At 42.8% G+C, this 19,841-nt stretch overlaps 1 non-coding gene across 1 annotated transcript; it reads right to left on the bottom strand.

Moving 5' to 3' along the window:
* Positions 1–19,483: 19,483 nt before the first annotated feature.
* On the bottom strand, positions 19,484–19,548 carry LOC145714772 (small nucleolar RNA SNORD43). The gene has a single exon (XR_014136979.1). It is a non-coding gene; the product is annotated as a small nucleolar RNA SNORD43 (small nucleolar RNA).
* Positions 19,549–19,841: the final 293 nt, after the last annotated feature.

Here is a 19,841-nt window from a genome sequence, read left to right as displayed (position 1 = left end):
GGGCGCAGCAAGAGGGACGTTCTACGTGGAAGGCTGGGTTGTAGGGTGTTTTAACGTAGTGGGCGGGGCATGCGAAGTCGTTCAACGTGTTGGTGGGGCGAGTGGCGCGCTCTACGTGGTGGGCAGGGCATTTGAGGCGCTCTGTGGGGCGGGGCGTGCCGGACGTTCTACGTGGAGGGCGGGGAATTCAGGAGCATTCTAACGGATGTGGCGTTTGTATAGCCCCCCCATACGCCCCGCCCGCCACGTTTCCGTCCGCCCACTAGGTGGGTACGGTGTTTCAAGAGCACCGCCGGTGGGGCTCCTGGGTGGCTCAGTCGGTTAAGCGTCCGACTTCGGCTCAGGTCATGATCTCACAGATCGTGAGTTCGAGCCCCGTGTCGGGCTCTGTGCTGACAGCTCGGAGCCTGGAGCCTGCTTCTGCGTCTCCCTCTCTCTCTGCCCCTTCCCTGCTCATGCTGTCTCTCTGTCTCAAAAATAAATAAACATTAAAAAAATAAATAAAAAAATAAATAAAAAGAGCACCACCCGAACTTGTGGGCTTTCTTGTGGGCGTGTCTTTCGGGGCTGGAGCTACGCGCGGTTGGGAGCTGGCAGCGGCGACCCCTAGCCTTTAGGAGCTCGAGCTGTGGACATACTGAGTCTCCGAAGTTTGTGGTCCGTGTAAACTTGGGCATTTTGTCCTTTTCTTATCCCTGCCTCAGTTTCTTCAATTACAACACTAAGATGAAGATGGTAGCTGTAGCTCCCTCATGACTGGTGCAGAGCGTTCTGAGCTAGGCTGTGAGCATACTGAAATGGAGTGATGGACTTTCTAGGGCGAGAAAGGGGCATCCTGATTAGGGGGAGATAGGTGCTAACAGAAGTAGTAACATCAGTTAACATTCAGGCCTTAGGTGCTAGCACTGTGCTAAGTGCTTTCCTTTCTTCAATTTCTTAAAAATATTCTAACAAGGTACGAAGTAAGTACTATCATCCCCATTTTATCAGTCCAAGGAGGGCAGTTCTTCCAGGTGCTGGGCCTCTCTCCTGAGCTCTGCCCCCTCATATGTCGCAGCCTCTTGCTTGTGAGTCCTCTGCCCTCCAGATGCTCTTAGGATGGCGGGTGCTCTCCCAAGGGGTGGACTTGTCTTGACACTACAGCAGTTCCTCCTGCGGCTGTGAAGGAGGTGTCCTGGCTGTGGGGACTGCATGAGAACAAGACCCACATGAATTACAAGGTCAACCAAACCTGGTGGTACTACCATCATACAGCAAGGCCACAATACAGACCCAATTCAGACCCACCACAGAGCACTGTGTGAACCTCCAACATTTAGATCTGTTAATTCATTTTCTGACTTCTGGACCCAGAAAATGGATGCACTGAGCACTCCCCCTAACATTGTGTCAATGATTCCATTTTCTTATTGATGCGGGGTCTTGCAACCCAACAGAAAAGAAAGAATTCTTGAGATGTTTTTTGGTGCAAAAAGGTTTTTTATTGTATAGCGCTGGGACAGGACCAGAGAGCAGAAAGAGGTACATTGTGATTGTGAGGAATGACTGATTATATACTTTTTAAGTTTGGGTACGGGGAGGGCAGAGATAACGTAAGCAGAGGGATTTGTGCATATTAAAGAAGAGTTACAGGATTCTAGAGGTCTGGCTATAGTCAAGATAAGGTTGCTTTTAGTCTCTAGCAAAGCATTAACATTAAGGCAGCTTGAGTTCCTTGAGAAATGTCACGTTCTGCACATCTCAGGTATTTATCAATGGGCTGGAACTTGTATGAAAATTGAATTTTGGCTATATTTCTCTTGCCTTTGTTCTCATCATTATCATATTTCCTATACCTAAACCTTCTATAATATCAATAGTGATTTCTACTCAATTATCTGGGATACACAAGGCAGCACTAGACTTCCCTAAAATTTATATCAGTTATGTCCTTTTCTTGACTCATTCCTTTTAGCTAAAAGCTTCAAAACACTATAAACGTCCTCTGGGTTCCTAAACCAATCCTTTGACTCCAGATTTGTATTGACGCCTAAGGCATCCCAGATCCACACAGGCCCAATAATCCAAAACTAGGAGCCTTCGATATTTATACCAATTATTATCTTCTGAAATCCATAGGCTCACCCTATGACATTCATAACCAACCTTGAGATCCCCTTCAGACCTGGGCTTTGAACTCTCAGCCCACACTGTATGCCCTGGTTGAAGAAAGTCATCCAAAGGCATGACTGCCAGTTGACCTGTGAGCTGGACCTGGGCAATAGAGTCTCCTCACTCCCTCCCCTGTTCTTGAAATATGGCTTCCACCTGCCTTTCCTACTTCCAGAAGCCGATCCAAGGACATTGCCTGAGATAGGGATGTGGTGTTGAAAACACCTGCATGGTATATATGACTGAACCTAGTTAAGGCCGCTGTATAAATTTTTAAGTTTTGGCAGGGAGGAGCAGAGATTCACTAGTCTTGCTGCTACCGAAGACATGGCCTCATATGTAAGCTCCCTTTGCTCATTAAAACTGCCACCTACCAACCTGGAGTGGGCTGCCTCTTTCTTTAGTCTCTCCCTGCCTTCTGCATTCAGGGACCAATTTCAGATTATATCCAGGAAGTTCCTGAGGAGGTTACAAACCAGTACCCCACAAAAAAGACCCTAAGATCCTTACACCTGTGCTCTATATCCTTTAGGGATGATACTAATGATGTTGCTTCCTTATTTAATTTTTAGCTCAAGCCTCCAAAGTAATATTAATGAAACTGCTGCACATATCCTCTGGAACTGCCTGAGCATCCCCGAGATCCTCCAGTTTTGTCGAGGATCACCAAATCAACTTCACAACTCCCATATATTTTTTTTTAATTTAAATTTTAGTTAACATACAGTGCAATATTGGTTTCAGGAGTAGAATTCAGTGATTTGTCACTTACATACAACACCCAGTGCTCATCCCAACAAGTGCCCTGCCATCACCCATCTAGTTCATCTCCCACCCACCTCCCTCCATCAACCCTCAGTTTGTTCTCTTGTTAAGAGTCTCTTGTGGTTTGTTTCCTTCTCTTCCCCTCCCTTCCCATATGTTCATCTGTTTTGTTTCTTAAATTCCACATATGAGTGAAATCATATGGTATTTGTCTTTGACTGACTTATTTTGCTTAGCATAATAGATTCTAGCTCCGTCCACATTGGTGCAAATGTCAAGGTTTCATTCTTTTTGATCACTGAGTAATGTATGTACACATACATACAATGGAATATTACTCAGTGATACACATACACATACACCACATCTTCTTTATCCATTTGTCAGTCGATGGACATTTGGGCTCTTTCCATAATTTGGCTATTGTTGATAGTGCTACTATAAACATTGATGTTCATGTGTCCCTTTAAATCAGCACTTTTATGTTCTTTGGATAAATACTTAGTAGTGCATTTGCTGGATCATAGGGTAGTTCTACTTTTAGTTTTTTGAGGAGCCTCCATACTGTTTTCCAGAGTGGCTGCACCAGTTTGCATTCCCACCAACAGTGCAAGAAGTTTCCCCTTCCCCTCCATTCTTCACCAACACCTGTTGTTTCTTGTGTTGTTTACTTTAGCCATTCTGACAGGTATGAGGTGATATCTCATTGTGGTTTTGATTTGCATTTCCCTAATGATGAGTGATGTTGCGCATCTTTTCATGTGTCTGTTAGCCATCTGGATGTCTTATTTGGAATAGTGTCTATTCGTGTCTTCCACCCATTTCTTAACTGGGTTGTTTATTTTTTGGGTGTTTGATAAGTTCTTCGTTTTTTAAAATATTGTTTTACAGTTTATTTAGAGAGAGAGAGCGAGACCGTGCACAAGAGTGGGGGAGGGGCAAAGAGGGAGAAAGAGCATCCCAAGCAGTCTTCATGCTGTCAGTGCAGAACCTGACACAGGGCTTGATCTCACAAACCATGAAATCATGACCTTAGCTGAATTCACGAGTCAGATGCTTAATCAATTGAGCCACCCAGGCACCCAGATAAGTTCTTTATAGATTTTGGATACTAACCCTTTATCAGATATGTAATTTGCAAATATCTTTTCCCATGCTGTAGACTGCCTTTTAGTTTTGCTGATTGTTTCCTTCACTGTGCAGAAGCTTTTTGTCTTGATAAAGCCCCCGTAGTTCAGGTTTGCTTTTGTTTCCCTTGCCTTTGGCTACATGTCTATTAAGTTGCTCCAGCTGAGGTCAAAGAGGTTGCCGCCCGTGTTCTCCTCTAGGATTTTGATGGTTTCCTGTCTCACATTTAGGTCTTTCATCCATTTGGAGTTTATTTTTTGTGTATGGTGGAAGAAATTGGTCCAGTTTCTGCTGCATGTTGCTGTCCAATTTTCCCAGCACCATTTGTTGAAGAGAAATTTTTCCATTGGATATTCTTTCCTGCTTTGTCAAAGATGAGTTGTGGGTCCATTTCTATTCTAGTCCATTGATCTATGTGTCTGTTTTTGTGTCAGTACCATTCTGTCTTGATAACTACAGCTTTGCAATATAGCTTGAAATCTGGAATCATGATGCCTCTAATTTTCTTTTTTTCTTTTTCATGATTGCTTTAGCTATTTGAGGTCCTTTGTGGTTCCATAGAAATTTTAGGATGGTTTGTTCTAGCTCTGCAAAAAAAAATTTTGATGGTATTTTGATAGGGATTGCATTAAATGTGTACATTGCTTTGGGTAGTATAGACATTTTAACAATGTTTGTTCTTCTAATCCATGAGCATGGAATCCTTTTCCATTGCTTTGTGTCCTCTTCAATTTCTTTCATAGGTGTCCTATAGTTTTCAGAGTATAGATCTTTTTTAATGTTAGTTTATTTTGAGAGAGAGAGCATGCATGCAAGAGGTGGGGATGGGTATAGAGAGAGGGAGAGAGAGAGAGAGAGAGAGAGAGAGAGAGAGAGAATCTTAAGCAGGCTCCACATTCATCATGGAGCCCAACACAGGGCTCAATCTCATGATCGTGATAGCATGACTTGAGTCAAAATCAAGAGTCGGGCACCCCTCAGAGTAGATATCTTTTAACTCTTTAGTTAAGTTTATTCCTAGGTATCTTACTGTTTTGGGTGCAATTGCAAATGGGATCGATTCCTTGATTTCTCTTTCTCCTGCTTCGTTATTGGTGTATAAAAACGCAGCAGTTTTCTGCACATTGATTTTATATCCTGAAACTGAATTCATGTATAAGTTCTATAACCCCCATATTAATACTAATTGTTTAGGGGCGCCTGGGTGGCTCAGTCGGTTAAGCGTCCAACTTCGGCTCAGGTCATGATCTCACCGTCCGTGAGTTCGAGCCCTGCGTTGGGCTCTGTGCTGACAGCTCAGAGCCTGGAGCCTGTTTCAGATTCTGCGTCTCCCTCTCTCTCTGCCCCTCCCCTGTTCATGCTCTGTCTCTCTCTGTCTCAAAAATAAATAAACGTTAAAAAAATTAAAAAAAAATACTAATTGTTTAATTTCTTGCCTTAATACCCTAGCTAAAACCACCAAAACTATATTATGTTCTCTCTTCACCCTGTCCCCTAGGCCCTAAGACAACCCTGGGTGCCTAGATTGGCCCTAAAATTTTCTAGAATTTAACATTCTTACTGTATTTCTTTATATAAAGATCTTTAAAACAGTAGTTTTAATTTTGACCTCTTATGGTCCCTTCCAGCTACCCCTCCCCCCACCATAAATCCTAAAGCATCCCTGAATAAGGCCTGAGACCGCCAACTAGCTCTGTAACAGTAAAAAGGTGAGGGTGAGTGAAATGCTATGAATGAGGGGGCGTGGAGGGAGAGACACGGAGGGTGGGGGAGGGAGAAGACCGCATCAGAAAGAAGAAAAAAATTGGCAGTGGGGAGACCTGGTGGAGGCTCCCCTGCAGGAGTGTGAGCCCCAGCCTGGGCACTCTAGTGGTAAGAGGAAGGTGGAAGGAGTAATCATAGAAGTCCTGTGGGAAGAAGGGGGAGGAAGGGGAGGGAGGGGTTGTGGACATAGAGGAGGGTCTGACCTGCCTCCCTCCTATGAAAGGAAGAGGACAGAAGGATAGAAGTTTTGTGAGAAGAGTGAATGGGAGGTGGGGCATGGGAGGGAGGGATGACAGGGTCGTGGAGAGGAGGCAATGGAAGGAATATTGTGAAGGAGGCACACAGAAGTCCTGGGTGAGGAACAGGTGGAAGGATGTTGTAGGGGAGGCACACAGAAGTCCTATAAGAGAAGGCAGTGGAGGAGGAGGGGAAGGACTAATAAGTAAGTAAATAAATAAATAAATAAATGAAAATCTCATTTACTTTCATCTCTTTCATATTATTTGAAATCACTTTGTTCTTTATATAACTTTTTGAGGATGCTTAGGTAATAAGTTTTAATCACATATTTGCAATATATTCATTTAAGATGAAAAACTTTGTATGTTCCTTTAAGCTGCATCCCACAATTTTTTTTCCACAAATCTTTTAACTGAAATGAAGCATCTATTTAGGGAAGCGTACATGTTTTAAGGGTAGAGCTCAATGAATTTTTAGAAAGTGAGCACAACCTCGTAACCACCACTGAGATCAAGAAATTGAACATTCCCAGTGACCCAGGAGTGGCTGTTTCGCGCCTCCCCTACCCCGTGGTGTGTACTTACACTGCTTTGGAAATGTGAAGAGGCATTTTCAGTTGTCACAATACTGGGCAGGACTGAAATCATTTGTCAGGTGGCATCAGAGAGAGAAAACATCCTGCAGGGTGTGGTAGAGCTCTGCCCAACACAGAACTGTCCCACCCAAAATGCAAGCAGCTTTCCCACTGACAAACATGGGAGCAGGAAAGCTCATCCTTGGGGCACCTGGGTGGCTTAGTTGGTTAAGCATCTGACTTCGGCTCTGGCCATGATCTCGCAGTTCATGAGTTCAAGCCCCACATCTGGCTCTCTGCTGTCAGCACAGAGCCTGCTTCACATCCTGTGTCTCCCCCTCTCTGCCCCTCCTCTGCTTGCTCTCCCTCTCTCTCTCTCTCTCTCTCTCTCTCTCTCTCTCTTTCTCTCTGTCTCAAAAATAAATAAACATAAAAAAAAACTCCTTCTTGGTCCCAGTCCGTGGTCTGTTACACCCTCCATTCCAGACTCCTCATTCCCTGGTGTTTGCAGTTACCTACCAGTACCTGTGCGTTGTCCCTCCTGATGTGTCTACCTGGAAATGCCCTTTCCCAATCAGCCTTAGGGACATGATGCAACTTTCAAAACAGCTCTTCCATAGCTTTACAGCTTGTTACGTGTCCACGCTTCCTGGCTATAAGCCCCTCGAGGACAGGAAACATGAATTCTGCATTTCTGTGCCCCCAAACACTCAGGAAAATCCCAGGTACAATAACAGGAGTTCAAAAAAGTTTTTTTTATATGGATACTCAGTGGTGTAGTGTTTGTTATGTTACTTTGTGGGGTGGGAGGAAGCTTTAATACAGTGGGTAATTTGCCATGAGCATCTGTTGTGCTGTTGGTCTTGCAAGTATAGCACTCATATATATAAGGGAATAAATAATAAGTGCATGGCATGATGAATTTAACAAATGAGAACATCCCTGTAACCATTATTCGTTTCAAGGAACAAAACGTTACCTGTGTCAAAGCCCGCCAGCCAAAGACCACCAGGGACACGCCTGTGGTTGAGCAAGTTGAATTTATTACTCAGTGCAGTGAAGGAGAATGCACACAGTGTGGTGTCTCAGTAAGGGGTGTTATAAAAGACTTACAGGATATGGGGGAGGATTGAAGAAGCCAGAAGCGGATCTAGAGCAGGTGCTGTCAGGAAGCAGGGGTATCTGAAATCTATATGGTGGAAGGAATGAAGAGAGACTAAAAGTAATTGGTAAAAAGTAGGAGTCGCTCATCTTGGCTGAGAAAGGGGGGGTGCTTGATCATTTTTGTGGTTTGGACAATGTTCATGTTTTTGTTTGTAGTCAGACATGATTACAGATGTTGTCTTGATCCATCACGGTCATAGAGTGACTTTGTTTTTCTTCTGTGAAATTGTTCCTGTTCAACAGGTGAACGCCAAGGCCAAACTCTGTCAGGCCAGCTCCCTGGCATCAGGGGCTGCCCCTTTCGCACCAGCATCCCAGAATTCCCCTCCTAGCTACTTCCAGGAACAGTCCCTGCAAAGGTAACCATCATCCTGACTTCTCTCAAGCTAGATTAGCTGTGTCTGTGTTTGAACTTTATCTAAATGGCATCACATGGTATGCCCTCTTTTAGGTCAGCCTTTCAGCCATCATTATCTTAGGAGATTCACCCACATTACTGCATCTACCTGTAGTTCATTTTCATTACTTTCTAGTATTCTGTTCTATAGATGTGCCACAGATCTTTTGTCCATTCTACTGCAGATTGACCTTTCTTCTTACTCGCGGTATAATTGACATAACATTATATTAGTTGCAGGTGTACAGCATAATGATGTGATCTTTGCATACATTGCAAAATGATCACAGTAAGTCTAGTTAACATCTGTTACCATACATAGTTACAAAAAATTCTTTTTCTTGTGATGACAACTTTTAAGATCTACTCTTTTAGCAACTTCCAAATATGAATTCTTTATGCACTTTGGACATTGGTCCCTTATCAAATATGTGATATGCAAATATTTTCTCCCATTCAGTAGGTTGCCTTTTCATTTTGTTAATAGTTTCCTTTGCTGTGCAAAAGATTTTAGTGTGATGTAGTTCCACTTGTTTATTTTTGCTTTTATTTTGGTAGCAGGCATGGGGGTGGCCACACTGAGTTCTGTTTGCTTGTGGGATGTTGCATACCTGTGAGATATGCTGACCTCCAGTCAATTTGGTGGTATGAAAATGGGGGCAGTTTCAAAGTTAACTGGATTCTTCCACCCTCCTTTATTCCAAAAAAAAAAAAGTTTTTTTGGTTGTGGCAGAGATCATTAAAGCAGAAGGTCCCCAATGGGGAAAGGCACATTTCAGGAGACAGAGTTCAGCTGCCTCTCCACACCAGGGAATTGTCCTTCCTAAGCTAAACCCCAAAGGTCCTAGGGTGTGAGAAGCCAAATTCCATCACAGATGGACTCCAAACAAAAATCAACTACTCTTTACAAACGGAAATCTAGAATTTTATTCTGTTTGTTCTAGAGAGCAATGGTTACTTGAGTCAAATGTATGGAGAAGTTATTTTATTTACATTTTTTAATGTTTATTTATTTTTGAGACAGAGAGAGACAGAGCATGAGCGGGGGAGGGGCAGAGAGAGAAGGAGACACAGAATCCAAAGCAGGCTCCAGGCTCTGAGCTGTCAGCACAGAGCCCGATGCGGGGCGCGAACTCACAGACTGTGAGATCATGACCTGAGCTGCAGTCGGACACCCAACCGGCTGAGCCACCCAGGCGCCCCTTATTTAAAGTTTTGATACCCAAAATCATGTTTCTAGTGTAATATAGGCTTGACAGAGACAGAAACCAAGGGCATACTATCAGTACCAGATACACCCTTTACAGCTAACATTAGCCATAGGTGGAGACTGGTGCAGTAGCCCTTAAAGGGGCCCAACCATGTCTATCCCACTCACATTAAAAAGCGAAAAGAAAAAGAGTAAGATTTTTTTTAGCTACACGACAGAACTATTCAAAGTACACAAGTAGTAACTTTTCATCTGTTCAGTGCCAACTTTGTCTCACACTATGTACGGACAGTGAGCTCCACATTGCCTTTCACTGAGTCAGAGTCTTACATTGCCTGCTCTCCCTCACCTACCCCTGGCATCTTGATGTGGGACAGGCCAGAGCGACAGCATTCCTGCTCTGTTCTGCTCTTCTTCACCTAGGCCAGTCTGGTTCTCAGCTAGAAAATGGAAATTTGTGTACAAGGTTACTACACCAAGGAAGAGTCACTGAAGCTTTCACTTACAAGAGACCGCCATTCTCTGTGCCAGTGTGGTTAACACAGCCAGAGGCCAGAGGGGCCCAGAAGAGCCTCTGCTCACAGTTAAGTCTTTGCTGTGCTGGACAGAGTGGCTGCAGCAAAAGTTATTGGTCCATTGGGTATAGGAGAGTAGTTAAAGTCGAAGAGGCAGGTCACCTGGGGGCAGATCCCAGTTCCTTCATCATCCAGCTGGGTGGCTCTTACCCAGACCCTGAGGCCCTCCCCAATTTCCCCTGTAAGTCAGGCCTGCTGCCAACCTCACAGAGGAGCTGTGAGGATTAAATGACAGCAAGTATGTAACTTCCGTGGCACTGTGTCTTCCCCTAGTGATTGATCATTAGACATTGGCTGTTCTCGTTCCAAGTCTTTTCAGAAGAACACGCAAGCCATTGACCAGTGTTCCAAGAAAAATGGATCTTCAGGTTTCACAGAGGAGACCAGGTAAAAAAAAAATCAATGATTTAAGGCAGAATATGATCAATGCATGACCTAGATAAAGATGAACCTAATGTCATGGAGTTCAGGTCATGTTATTTTGAGCTAATTCTTTAAAAATGGGAAGATTTAGTAGACTGACTTCAGAGAGGTGAAATTCCAGGAAGGAGGCTTCACATGGACAAGAAGAAGGAGATGTGAAAGTGTGGGATGTACTTACAGCCTGAAGCCCCATCTAAGATGATTCATGAGACTTAAGACAGGAAACCCAGGGTGGGGCCCCTTCACAGGGGTGGGAATCTTATTTGGAATACACAGGAGAGTCATTGAAGGGAGAATGTGCATATAACGATCCTAACTTGCTAGTAATCACAGAAATCGTAAGATGAGGTATGGAAAGTGGCCACAGAAATTAGGTGAAGTAACGAGAAATTTTTCAGGCCCAGGTAGGAAATTTCTTTCCTCTTCCACACATTCAGAAACCCAAATCTTAGCACACTTATGGTATGCTGGGATTATGCTAAGTGAAGAGATACGGAGTACTATAAAATGGAGTCTGCTCTGGAGGAGCTTTAAAATCTATCTGGAGGGGGCACCTGGGTGGCTCAGTCAGTTAAGCATCCAACTTCAGCTCAGGTCATGATCTCGCAGCTCGTGAGTTCGAGCCCCACATCGGGTTCTCTGCTGTCAGCGTGGAGCCCGCTTTCTGATCCTCTGTCTCCCTGTCCCTCTGCCCCTACCCTACTCACACATGCATGCTCTCTCTCTCAAAAATAAAAAATAAACGTTAAAAAATCTACCTGGAGGACACCCCCATAAATAGTGATTTTCACACAATGAGGAACCAAGAAGACAAATGTTGGGCTCTGGCTGGGAGGGTAGTGTGGCCCAAGGCTGCTAGCACTGAGATGGGGGAAGAATTAGGGTGGAAATGGAACTACTATAATGAAGATCCCTCAAAGTGCTTTGACTCAAACAGACAGAGGCTCATTTTCCCTCCCACAAGAGTCCAGGGTGATTGGTGGCCCTCTGTGGGTAGAGGGTAACAGGCCACACTGCTGTCCCCCAAAGCACTGCCCCTATCTGCTGCACGGTGAGACTTCTTGGGTCCCAGGCCACCAGGGGGAAGAGTATAGGTCCCATTGGCAGGGTGGTGACTGGAACTGGCTCCTGATACACTGGGAAACCATGTCACACAAGGTCTCTTGCAATGCAGCTTCTCAGTCCCCCAGGGGCACAGGCTGAACCCTAGTCCCTAATAGAGGATCCAGCACTTTGCTGACTGAGAAATGACTCCAAGAGTCAATGCACAACAGCATTTCAAAAGTACTATGCATCTGTCACCTGGGTGCTGCTCAAGGTGGGTTCCCAAGGAAGTGGGGGACTCGCTACAGTTGAGAAGGTGCAGAAAGGGCCCGGGGAGTGGGGATCTCAGCCACAATCTAAAGAAGTGTATTCCATTGCACGTGGACAGAAATGGTGGTGGGGCACACAGGAAGGGCTGAAGCAGAGCAGCTCCAGTGCTGGCTGGGGGTCACTCTTCCAAGAGGGTGTGAGCAGAGGTTTCCCAGACGGTGGGGACAGGGCTGGATGATCCCTCAGGAGGTAGGCCCCAAGAAGCCCACTGAGTGAAGGGAACAAAAGAGGGTGCTTCTCCACCCTCTGCAACAGAGAGAGGCTTGACAGGGACATGCAGGCCAGGTGGAAGCCTCCTGTTGGGGGCCAGCTGGACTCTTCCAGAGGAATCCTGAGCACGTCCCATCTTCCCAGCTCTCTGCCAGGCTGCCAGTGTGTTGAAGACTTTGGGCTCTGCCTCCCTTTGGAAAGGAGACAACGTGTGATGGGTGGGGTCTAGGGTCAGCATGATGGCCTTTTTGTTTGGGTGAGATGGAGGGAGGAGTTGATAAAAGGAAGTATTGAGTCATTGTCCTGTTCTGGGTGAGGATTGTTAGGGACTTGTGCTCTGTCTCACACAAAGCAAAGAGAGAGGTCTCAATATGTCATTAGGGAACAGGGAAATGCTTTGTAGTGCCCTGGATGAATTTCAGTGCAGTAGAATACATAAATATACTTCTAAAATACTCCTCAGGGCACGTGGGTGGCTCAGTTGGTTAAGCATCCAACTTTGGTTAGGTCATGATCTCCTGTTTCATGAGTTCAGGCCCCACATCAGTCTGTCTGCTGTCAGCACAGAACCTGCTTCAGATCCTCTGTCTTCCTCTCTCTGTCCCTCCCTTGATCTCTCTCTCGCTCACTCACTCTCTCTCACTCTCTCTCGCTTTCTCTCAAAAATAAATAAACACTTGGGGTGCCTGGGTGGCTCAGTCGGTTGAGCATCCGACTTCGGCTCAGGTCATGATCTCACAGTTCATGAGTTCGAGCCCCGTGTCGAGCTCTGTGCTGACAGCTCAGAGCCTGGAGCCTGCTTTGGATTCTGTGTCTCCCTCTGTCTCTGCCTCTCTCCTGCTCATACTCTGTTTCTCTGCCTCTCAAAAATAAGTAAACATTAAAACTTTTTCAAAATAGACATTAATTATATTATACATTTGGCAGTTTCTGTCCTTTTTTATCATGACTTTGCTGTGTTGCAGTAGAAGACCACATGCTCCATCACTTCTCTTCTAGGGGAAATTTTTCTAGGGCAGACTCAGAAGTTGCCCCATGGAAGAAGGTGATGTGACTACACCAAATTCCCTCCCAGGTTAGGCTTGCCTCTAACCTTTTCATTACAGCTTCTATCTCCTCTGTTGTGGGGTCTGTACATTTTTAAAGGATTCCCCCAGTAGAGTTACATTGGGTGACAGTTTCACCCAAATATTTCTGCAGCCTTATTAATGGCCTGGGTGGGCCCAGCAAATGTTATAATACCTGTGAGCAAGTAGTTGTGGTTTGGGTGGAAAGTAGTTGTGGATTTGGGTAGAGACACACCCATGCAGAGAGTGGTTAGATTTCTCCACGGGATGGGGCCCCTGGGTGGCTTAGTGGTTAAGCATCTGACTTTGGTTCAGGTCATGATGTCACAGTCCGTGAGTTCAAGTCCTGCATCAGGTGAGCACAAGCCTCACTTCAGGTGAGCTCAAGCGCCACATGGGCGAACATGAGCCCCTGTTTGGGTGAATATGAGGCCCTCTTTGAGTGAGCCCTGCTTCTCCCTCTGCCCCTCATGAGATTATCTTTCTTTCTTTCTCTCCCTGCCCCTTCCCCTTGCTCACTTGCTCTCTTTCTCTCTCTCTCTCTCTCTCAAAAAAAAAAAAAAAAAAAAAAAGATTTCTCCATGGGATCATATATGAGTTTTGTGAGAATTTTCCTTGCTGTAACACCTAAGAGCTCTGCTCGTTCACTGTGGCAGCCAGTGTTACAATTGTTGCAGAGCCTCCCTCCACTCTGAGTGTAAGGTCAACTTGCCCTTGGTGTTATGAGAGAACGTTAAAGAGGAATTCCCAAGCTGATTGAGAGAGAGAGAGAGAGAGAAAGTGGGAGAGGGGCAGAGAGAGAGAGGGAGGCACAGAATCTGAAGCAGGCTCCAGGCTCTGTGCTGACAGCTCAGAGGCTTGAACCCACGAACTGCAAGATCATGAACTGAGCCTAAGTCAAGACACTTAACCGATTGAGCCACCCAGACGCCCCCAAAGCTATGCTATTTTTAATTGAGGTATAATTGACATATAACGTTATATTAGTTTCAGGTGTATAACATAATGATTCAATATTGTTATATACCATGAAATGATCACCACAAAAGTCTAGCTAACATCCGTCACCATATATTGTCAAAAAATTTTTTTTCCTTGTTCTAAGGACTTAAAAAAATTTTTTTAATGTTTATTTAGTTTTGAGTGTGAGAGAGAGAGAGAGAGAGAGCACAAGCAGGGGACAGGCAGAGAGAGAGGGAGACATAGAATCCGAAGCAGGCTCCAGGCTCCGAGCTGTCAGCCCTGAGCCTGACATGGGGCTCGAACCCATAAACCGCGAGACCATAACCTGAGCCGAAATCAGATACCCAACCGACTGGGCCACCCAGGCACCCTACCTTGTGCTAAGGACTTTTAAGACTTGCTCTCTTAGAAACTTTCAAATATGCAATACAGTATTATTAGCTATAATTACCATGCTGGACATTACATCCCCAGGACTTATTTATTTTATAACTGTAAGTTTGTACCTTTTGACTCCTTTTACCCATTCGCCCACCTCACAACCCCTGACACTGACAGCCATCAATCTGTTCTCTGTATCTATGTGCTTGGTTTTAGTTTTTGGCTTTTTTAAGATTCCACATATAAGTGAGACCATATGGTATTTGTGTTTCCCTGTTTGACTTATTTCACTTAGAATAATGCTTTGGGGGCACCCGGCCAGATCAGTCAGTAGAGCATGTGACTTTTAATCTCAGGGTCATGAGTTCAAGCCCCACATTGGGCATAGAGCTTACTAAAATAAAATAAAATAATAGGATAATGCTCTGAAGGTCCATCCATGTTGTTGCAAATGGCAAGGTTTCATTTTTTTTAATGGCTGAATAATATTTCATTATATATGCCATATTTTTTAATCCATTCATTTATCAGTAGACACTTAGATTGTTTCCATATTCTGTATTATAAATAGTGTTGTAATGCACATGGGGATGCATATATCTTTTTACATTTTTTAATGATTAAATTGCTTTTATTGTATTGTTATTTTTGTTTTAATCTTTTTTCTTTTTTGATTTCAGTGTAGTTGACCCACAATGTTACAACTACTTTCAGGTGTACAACATAGTGATCCAACAAGTATATACATTATGCTAAGCTCATCTCAAGTGTAGCTACAATCTGTCACCACACAATGCTATTACAATACCACTGGCTATATTCCCTATGCTGTGCCCTTTATTCTTGGGATTTATTCATTCCATAACTGGAAGCCTGTATATTCCCCTCCCCTTTACCCATTTTGCCCAGCCCCCCACCCTACCCAGTTGGTAACCATCACTTTTTCCTCTGTATTTATAGATCTGATTCTGCCTTTTGTTTGTTTATTCATTTGCATATATCTTTTTGAATTCATATTTTTGTTTTCTTTGGATAAATATCCAGAAGTGAAATTCCTGGATTATATGTAGTTCTACTTTTACTTTTTTTTTGAGGAACCTCCACACTGTTTTCCACAGTAGCTGCACAAATTTACATTCCCACCAAGAGTGCACAAGTGTTATCTTTCCTCCACATCCTCACCAACACTTGTTATTTCTTATAACTGCCATTCTAACAGATGTGAGGTGATGTCTCATTGTGATTTTGATTTGAATTTCCCTGATGATTAATGATGTTGAGCATCTTTTCTGTGTCTGTTGGCCATCTGTATGTCTCCTTTGGGAAAATGTCTATTCATGTTCTCTGTCCATTTTTTAACAGGATTGTTTTTTTGATGTTGAGTTATATATGTTCTTTATATATTTTGGATACTAACCCTTTATCAGATATATCATTTGCAAACATCTTCTCCCATTCACTAGGTTGCCTTTTTTGTTTTGTCAATGGTTTGGGGTTTTGTTTTGTTTTGTTTTGCTGTGCAAAAGCTTTTTATTTTAGTGTAGTTCTAATTGTTTAATTTTGCTTTTGTTCCCTTTGCCTTAAGGGATATAGCTAGAAAAATGTTGCTACGGCCAATGTCAGAGAAATTACTGTCTATGTTACCTTCTAGGATTTTTTTATGGTTTCAAGTCTCATGTTTAGATCTTTAATCCATTTTGAATTTATTTTTGCATATGGTGTAAGAAAGTGGTCCAGTTTCATTCTTTTGCATGTTGCTGTCTAGTTTTCCCAGTGCAGCTAACATCCTACTCAGTGGTGAAAAATGGAGATATTTTCCTCTAAGATCAGAAACAGGACAAAGATGTCCACTCTCACCACTTTTATTCAACGTAGTACTGGAAGTCCTAGTCACAGCAGTCAGACAAGAAAATGATATGAGTCATTCATATTGATAAGGCAGAAATTAAACTGTCACTATTTTCAGATGACACAATACATATGCATAGAAAAACCTGAAGATTCCATCAAAACCCTACTAGAAGTAATAAATTCAGTAAAGTTTAAGGATACAAAATTAACACCCAGAAAATAATATTGTTTCTATACTCTAGCAACAAAGTAGCAGAAAGAGAAATTAAGAAAACGGTTGCATTTATTATTGTACCAAAAAGAATAAAATACCTAGGAATAAACTTAACCAAAAAGGCAAAAGTCCTGTACTTAGAAAACTATAAAACATTGATGAAAGAAATTGAAACTGACAAAAATGGAAAGATATACTTTGCTCATGTATTGGAAGAATTAATATTGTTAAAATGTCCATGCTACCCAAAGCAATCTATAGATTTGATGCAATTCGTATCAAAATACCAACAGAGGGATGCCTGGGTGGCTCAGTCAGTTAAGCATCCGACTTCGGCTCAGGTCATGATCTCCCAGTTCGTGAGTTCGAGCCCCGCGTCGGGCTCTGTGCTGACAGCTCGGAACCTGGAGCCTGCTTCGGATCCTGTGTCTCCCTCTCTCTCTGCCCCTCCCCACTTGTGCTCTGTCTCTGTCAAAAATAAATAAAATATAAAAAAGCAATAAAAAAACTTAAAAAAAACCCAAAAAACAAAATACCAACAGAATTTTTCACAGAGGTAGAAAAATGATACTAAAACTTCTATGGAACTACAAAATACCCAAAAGCCAAAGCAATCTTAAAAAAAAAAAATGAACAAGGCTGGAGGTATCACAATCCCAGATTTCAAGATATACTACAAACCTATAGTAATCAAAACAGTATGGTGGCAGCACAAACATAGACACATAGATCAGTATAACAGAATAGAGACCCCAGAAATAAACTCACACTTACTTAACAAAGGAGGCAGGAATATACAGTATGGAAAAGAGTCTCTTCATTAGATAGCATTTTCATTTTGTTGATGATTTCCTTTTTTTTTTTTTTGCATTAGCTTTTAACATTATATAGTCCCACTTATTTATTTTTGCTTTTGGAGTCAGATCAGATCCAAAAAATCATCACCAAGACAGATGTCACATAGCTTCCTGTCTATGTTTTCTTCTAGGAGTTTTATGGTTTCAGGTCTTAAATTCAGCTGTTTATTCCATTTTGAGTTGTTTTTTATGCATGGTGTAATATAGTCTAATGCTTTTGCATGTTGCTGTACAGTTTCAAGAGCCTTTATTGAAGAGACTGTCCTACTAGCATGTGATGCAGTCCCTAATGGCTTTGTTCTCTGCCATGACAGTTCCTCTATTAATGATCCATTTTCGGGGTGCCTGAATGACTCAGTCAGTTAAGTGACTGACTCTTGATTTCAGCTCAGGTCATGATCTCATGCTTCATGAGATTTAACCCCACATTGGGCTCTGTGCTAAGTGTAGAGTCTGCTTGAGATTCTCTCTCCCTCTCCCTCTGCCCTTCCCCCACTCATTCTTTCCATTCTCTCTCTCCCTTTCTTTCTCTCTCACTCAAAATAAATAAATAAAACATCTAAAAAGTTTTCTTCAGAGGAGAGGAAGATGGTGGCGGCATAGGAGGACCTTAGGCTTGTGTCATCCCACGAACACAAGATAACCATCAAATCATCCTAAATATGCCAGATATCAGCCTGAACACTGACAGAACACACTCCACAACTAAAGGGAGAGAAGAAGCCACACTGAAGAGGGTAGGAAGTACAGAGATGTGGTTTAGGGGAGAAACAGATTGTGGCTGGTGCAGAAAGGAGGGAACCATGGTCCTGGAGAAGGGTGAGAGAGAGAGAGGAACACACAACGGGAATGTTTCCCCAAAACTGTTGGCTTGGAAAAGAAGAGGGGCTGATTTTTGTGAGTTCTTACAACCAGTGGGGCCTGGAGTTTTAAGTTCAGCAGCGTTGGCTGAGATAGAGCCTGAAAGGCACTGCACTGCTCCTGGAGAGAAGGCAGGGAAACCATTCAGAGGCAGACAGTGTTGGAACAGTGATCTGAAGAGCTCCTGGGGCACATAGTGAGGGAGATTATTCATTCTTCTTGCAGTGGATCCCTGAGAGGCATATAATTTTTCCTAATGTTCTCTTATAATTATTTTTTATTTCTGTGGTGGTGTTTTTTATTTCTCCTCTTTAATTTGTGATTTTTAAAATTTATTTCGGTACTTTCTCTTTTCTTTTTGCTGAGTCTGGCTAGAGACTTTCTAGAGTATGGCTACTGCAGCTTTATTTTGACATTCATTATGTGATAAATGTTTCTCCATCCCCTCACTTTCAATCTGCAGGTGTCTTTAGGTCTAAAAGGAGTCTCTTGAAGGCAACATATAGATGGGTCTTTTTTTCAACCATTCTGACACCCTATGTCTTTTGATTGGAGCATTTAGTCCATTTACATTCAGAGTAATTATTGATAGATATGTATATTGTGCCATATTTTTACTTGTTTATGGACATTTCTCTGATCCTTTCTTGTCTTTATCACTTTTGTTCTCTCCTTTGTGCTCAAATTGTTCTCTTTTATATTTCTTACAGGCCTGGCTTAGTGGTCATGAACTCCTTTAGTTTTTGTTTATCTGGGAAACTCTTTATCTCTCCTTCTATTCTGAATGCAGCCTTGCCAAAAACAGTATCCTTGGCTGCAGATTTTTCCCACTCAGCACTTTGAATATATCATGCCACTCCCTTCTGGCTTGCCAAGTTTTTTTTGTGTTGTTTTTTGATAAATCTGCAGCTAGCCTTATGGGTCTTCCCTTGTAAGTTAAGAACTTATTATTATTATTAGTTTTTTTACCATGAATGCTTTTATTTAATCATTTTTGTTTACAACTGAAACTCTGGGAACTCAAAGTTAACATCCTTGCCCATGAGCTTCTTATAGATGCCAGAGAAAGTTTCAACCTTGTATTCCACATTGTTCTGCTGTGCTTTATTCCAATGTATCTTTATGAGCTGGCTGCCATCCAGTTTCACATGGATTCTCTTGCCTACAAACTCGCTTGAGAAAAGTAAGTCCTCCAGGATCACATCGTGCACGGCTATCAATGTGAGGCTCCTGGGATGCTTTTGCTTATTTTTTGTACAGCTTTTTCGAGTTGACTTAGAATTCTCCTCTGAGCAATAAAGACAACATGCTTCCCACTGAACTTACATGACAATCAGCACAGAGTCTCTATCTGCCCATCAATAAATTCATCATCTGTGTAAAATTTTATTTTTAAGTAATCTATACACCCAACCTGGGGCTTGAACCCACAACCCCAAGATCAAGACTTGCATATTCTACTACTGAGCCAGTCAGGCACCCCTAGCTAGGACTTGTTTTGTCCTGCTGCTTTTTAATTTAATTATAATATGTCTTGGTGTTGGCCTACTTTTGTTGATTTAGATGAGAGATCTCTGTGCCTCTTGGATTTGGATGTCTTTTTCCTTCCCCAGAATAGGATGTTTTCAGCTATTATTTCCTCAAATAAATTTTCTGCTCCCTTTTCCCTCTC

The sequence above is a fragment of the Panthera onca genome, chromosome X (assembly GCF_046562875.1).
Source record: "Panthera onca isolate mPanOnc1 chromosome X, mPanOnc1 haplotype 2, whole genome shotgun sequence".
NCBI classification, from domain to species: domain Eukaryota; kingdom Metazoa; phylum Chordata; class Mammalia; order Carnivora; family Felidae; genus Panthera; species Panthera onca.
This window is presented reverse-complemented; position numbering and strand designations above follow the sequence as displayed.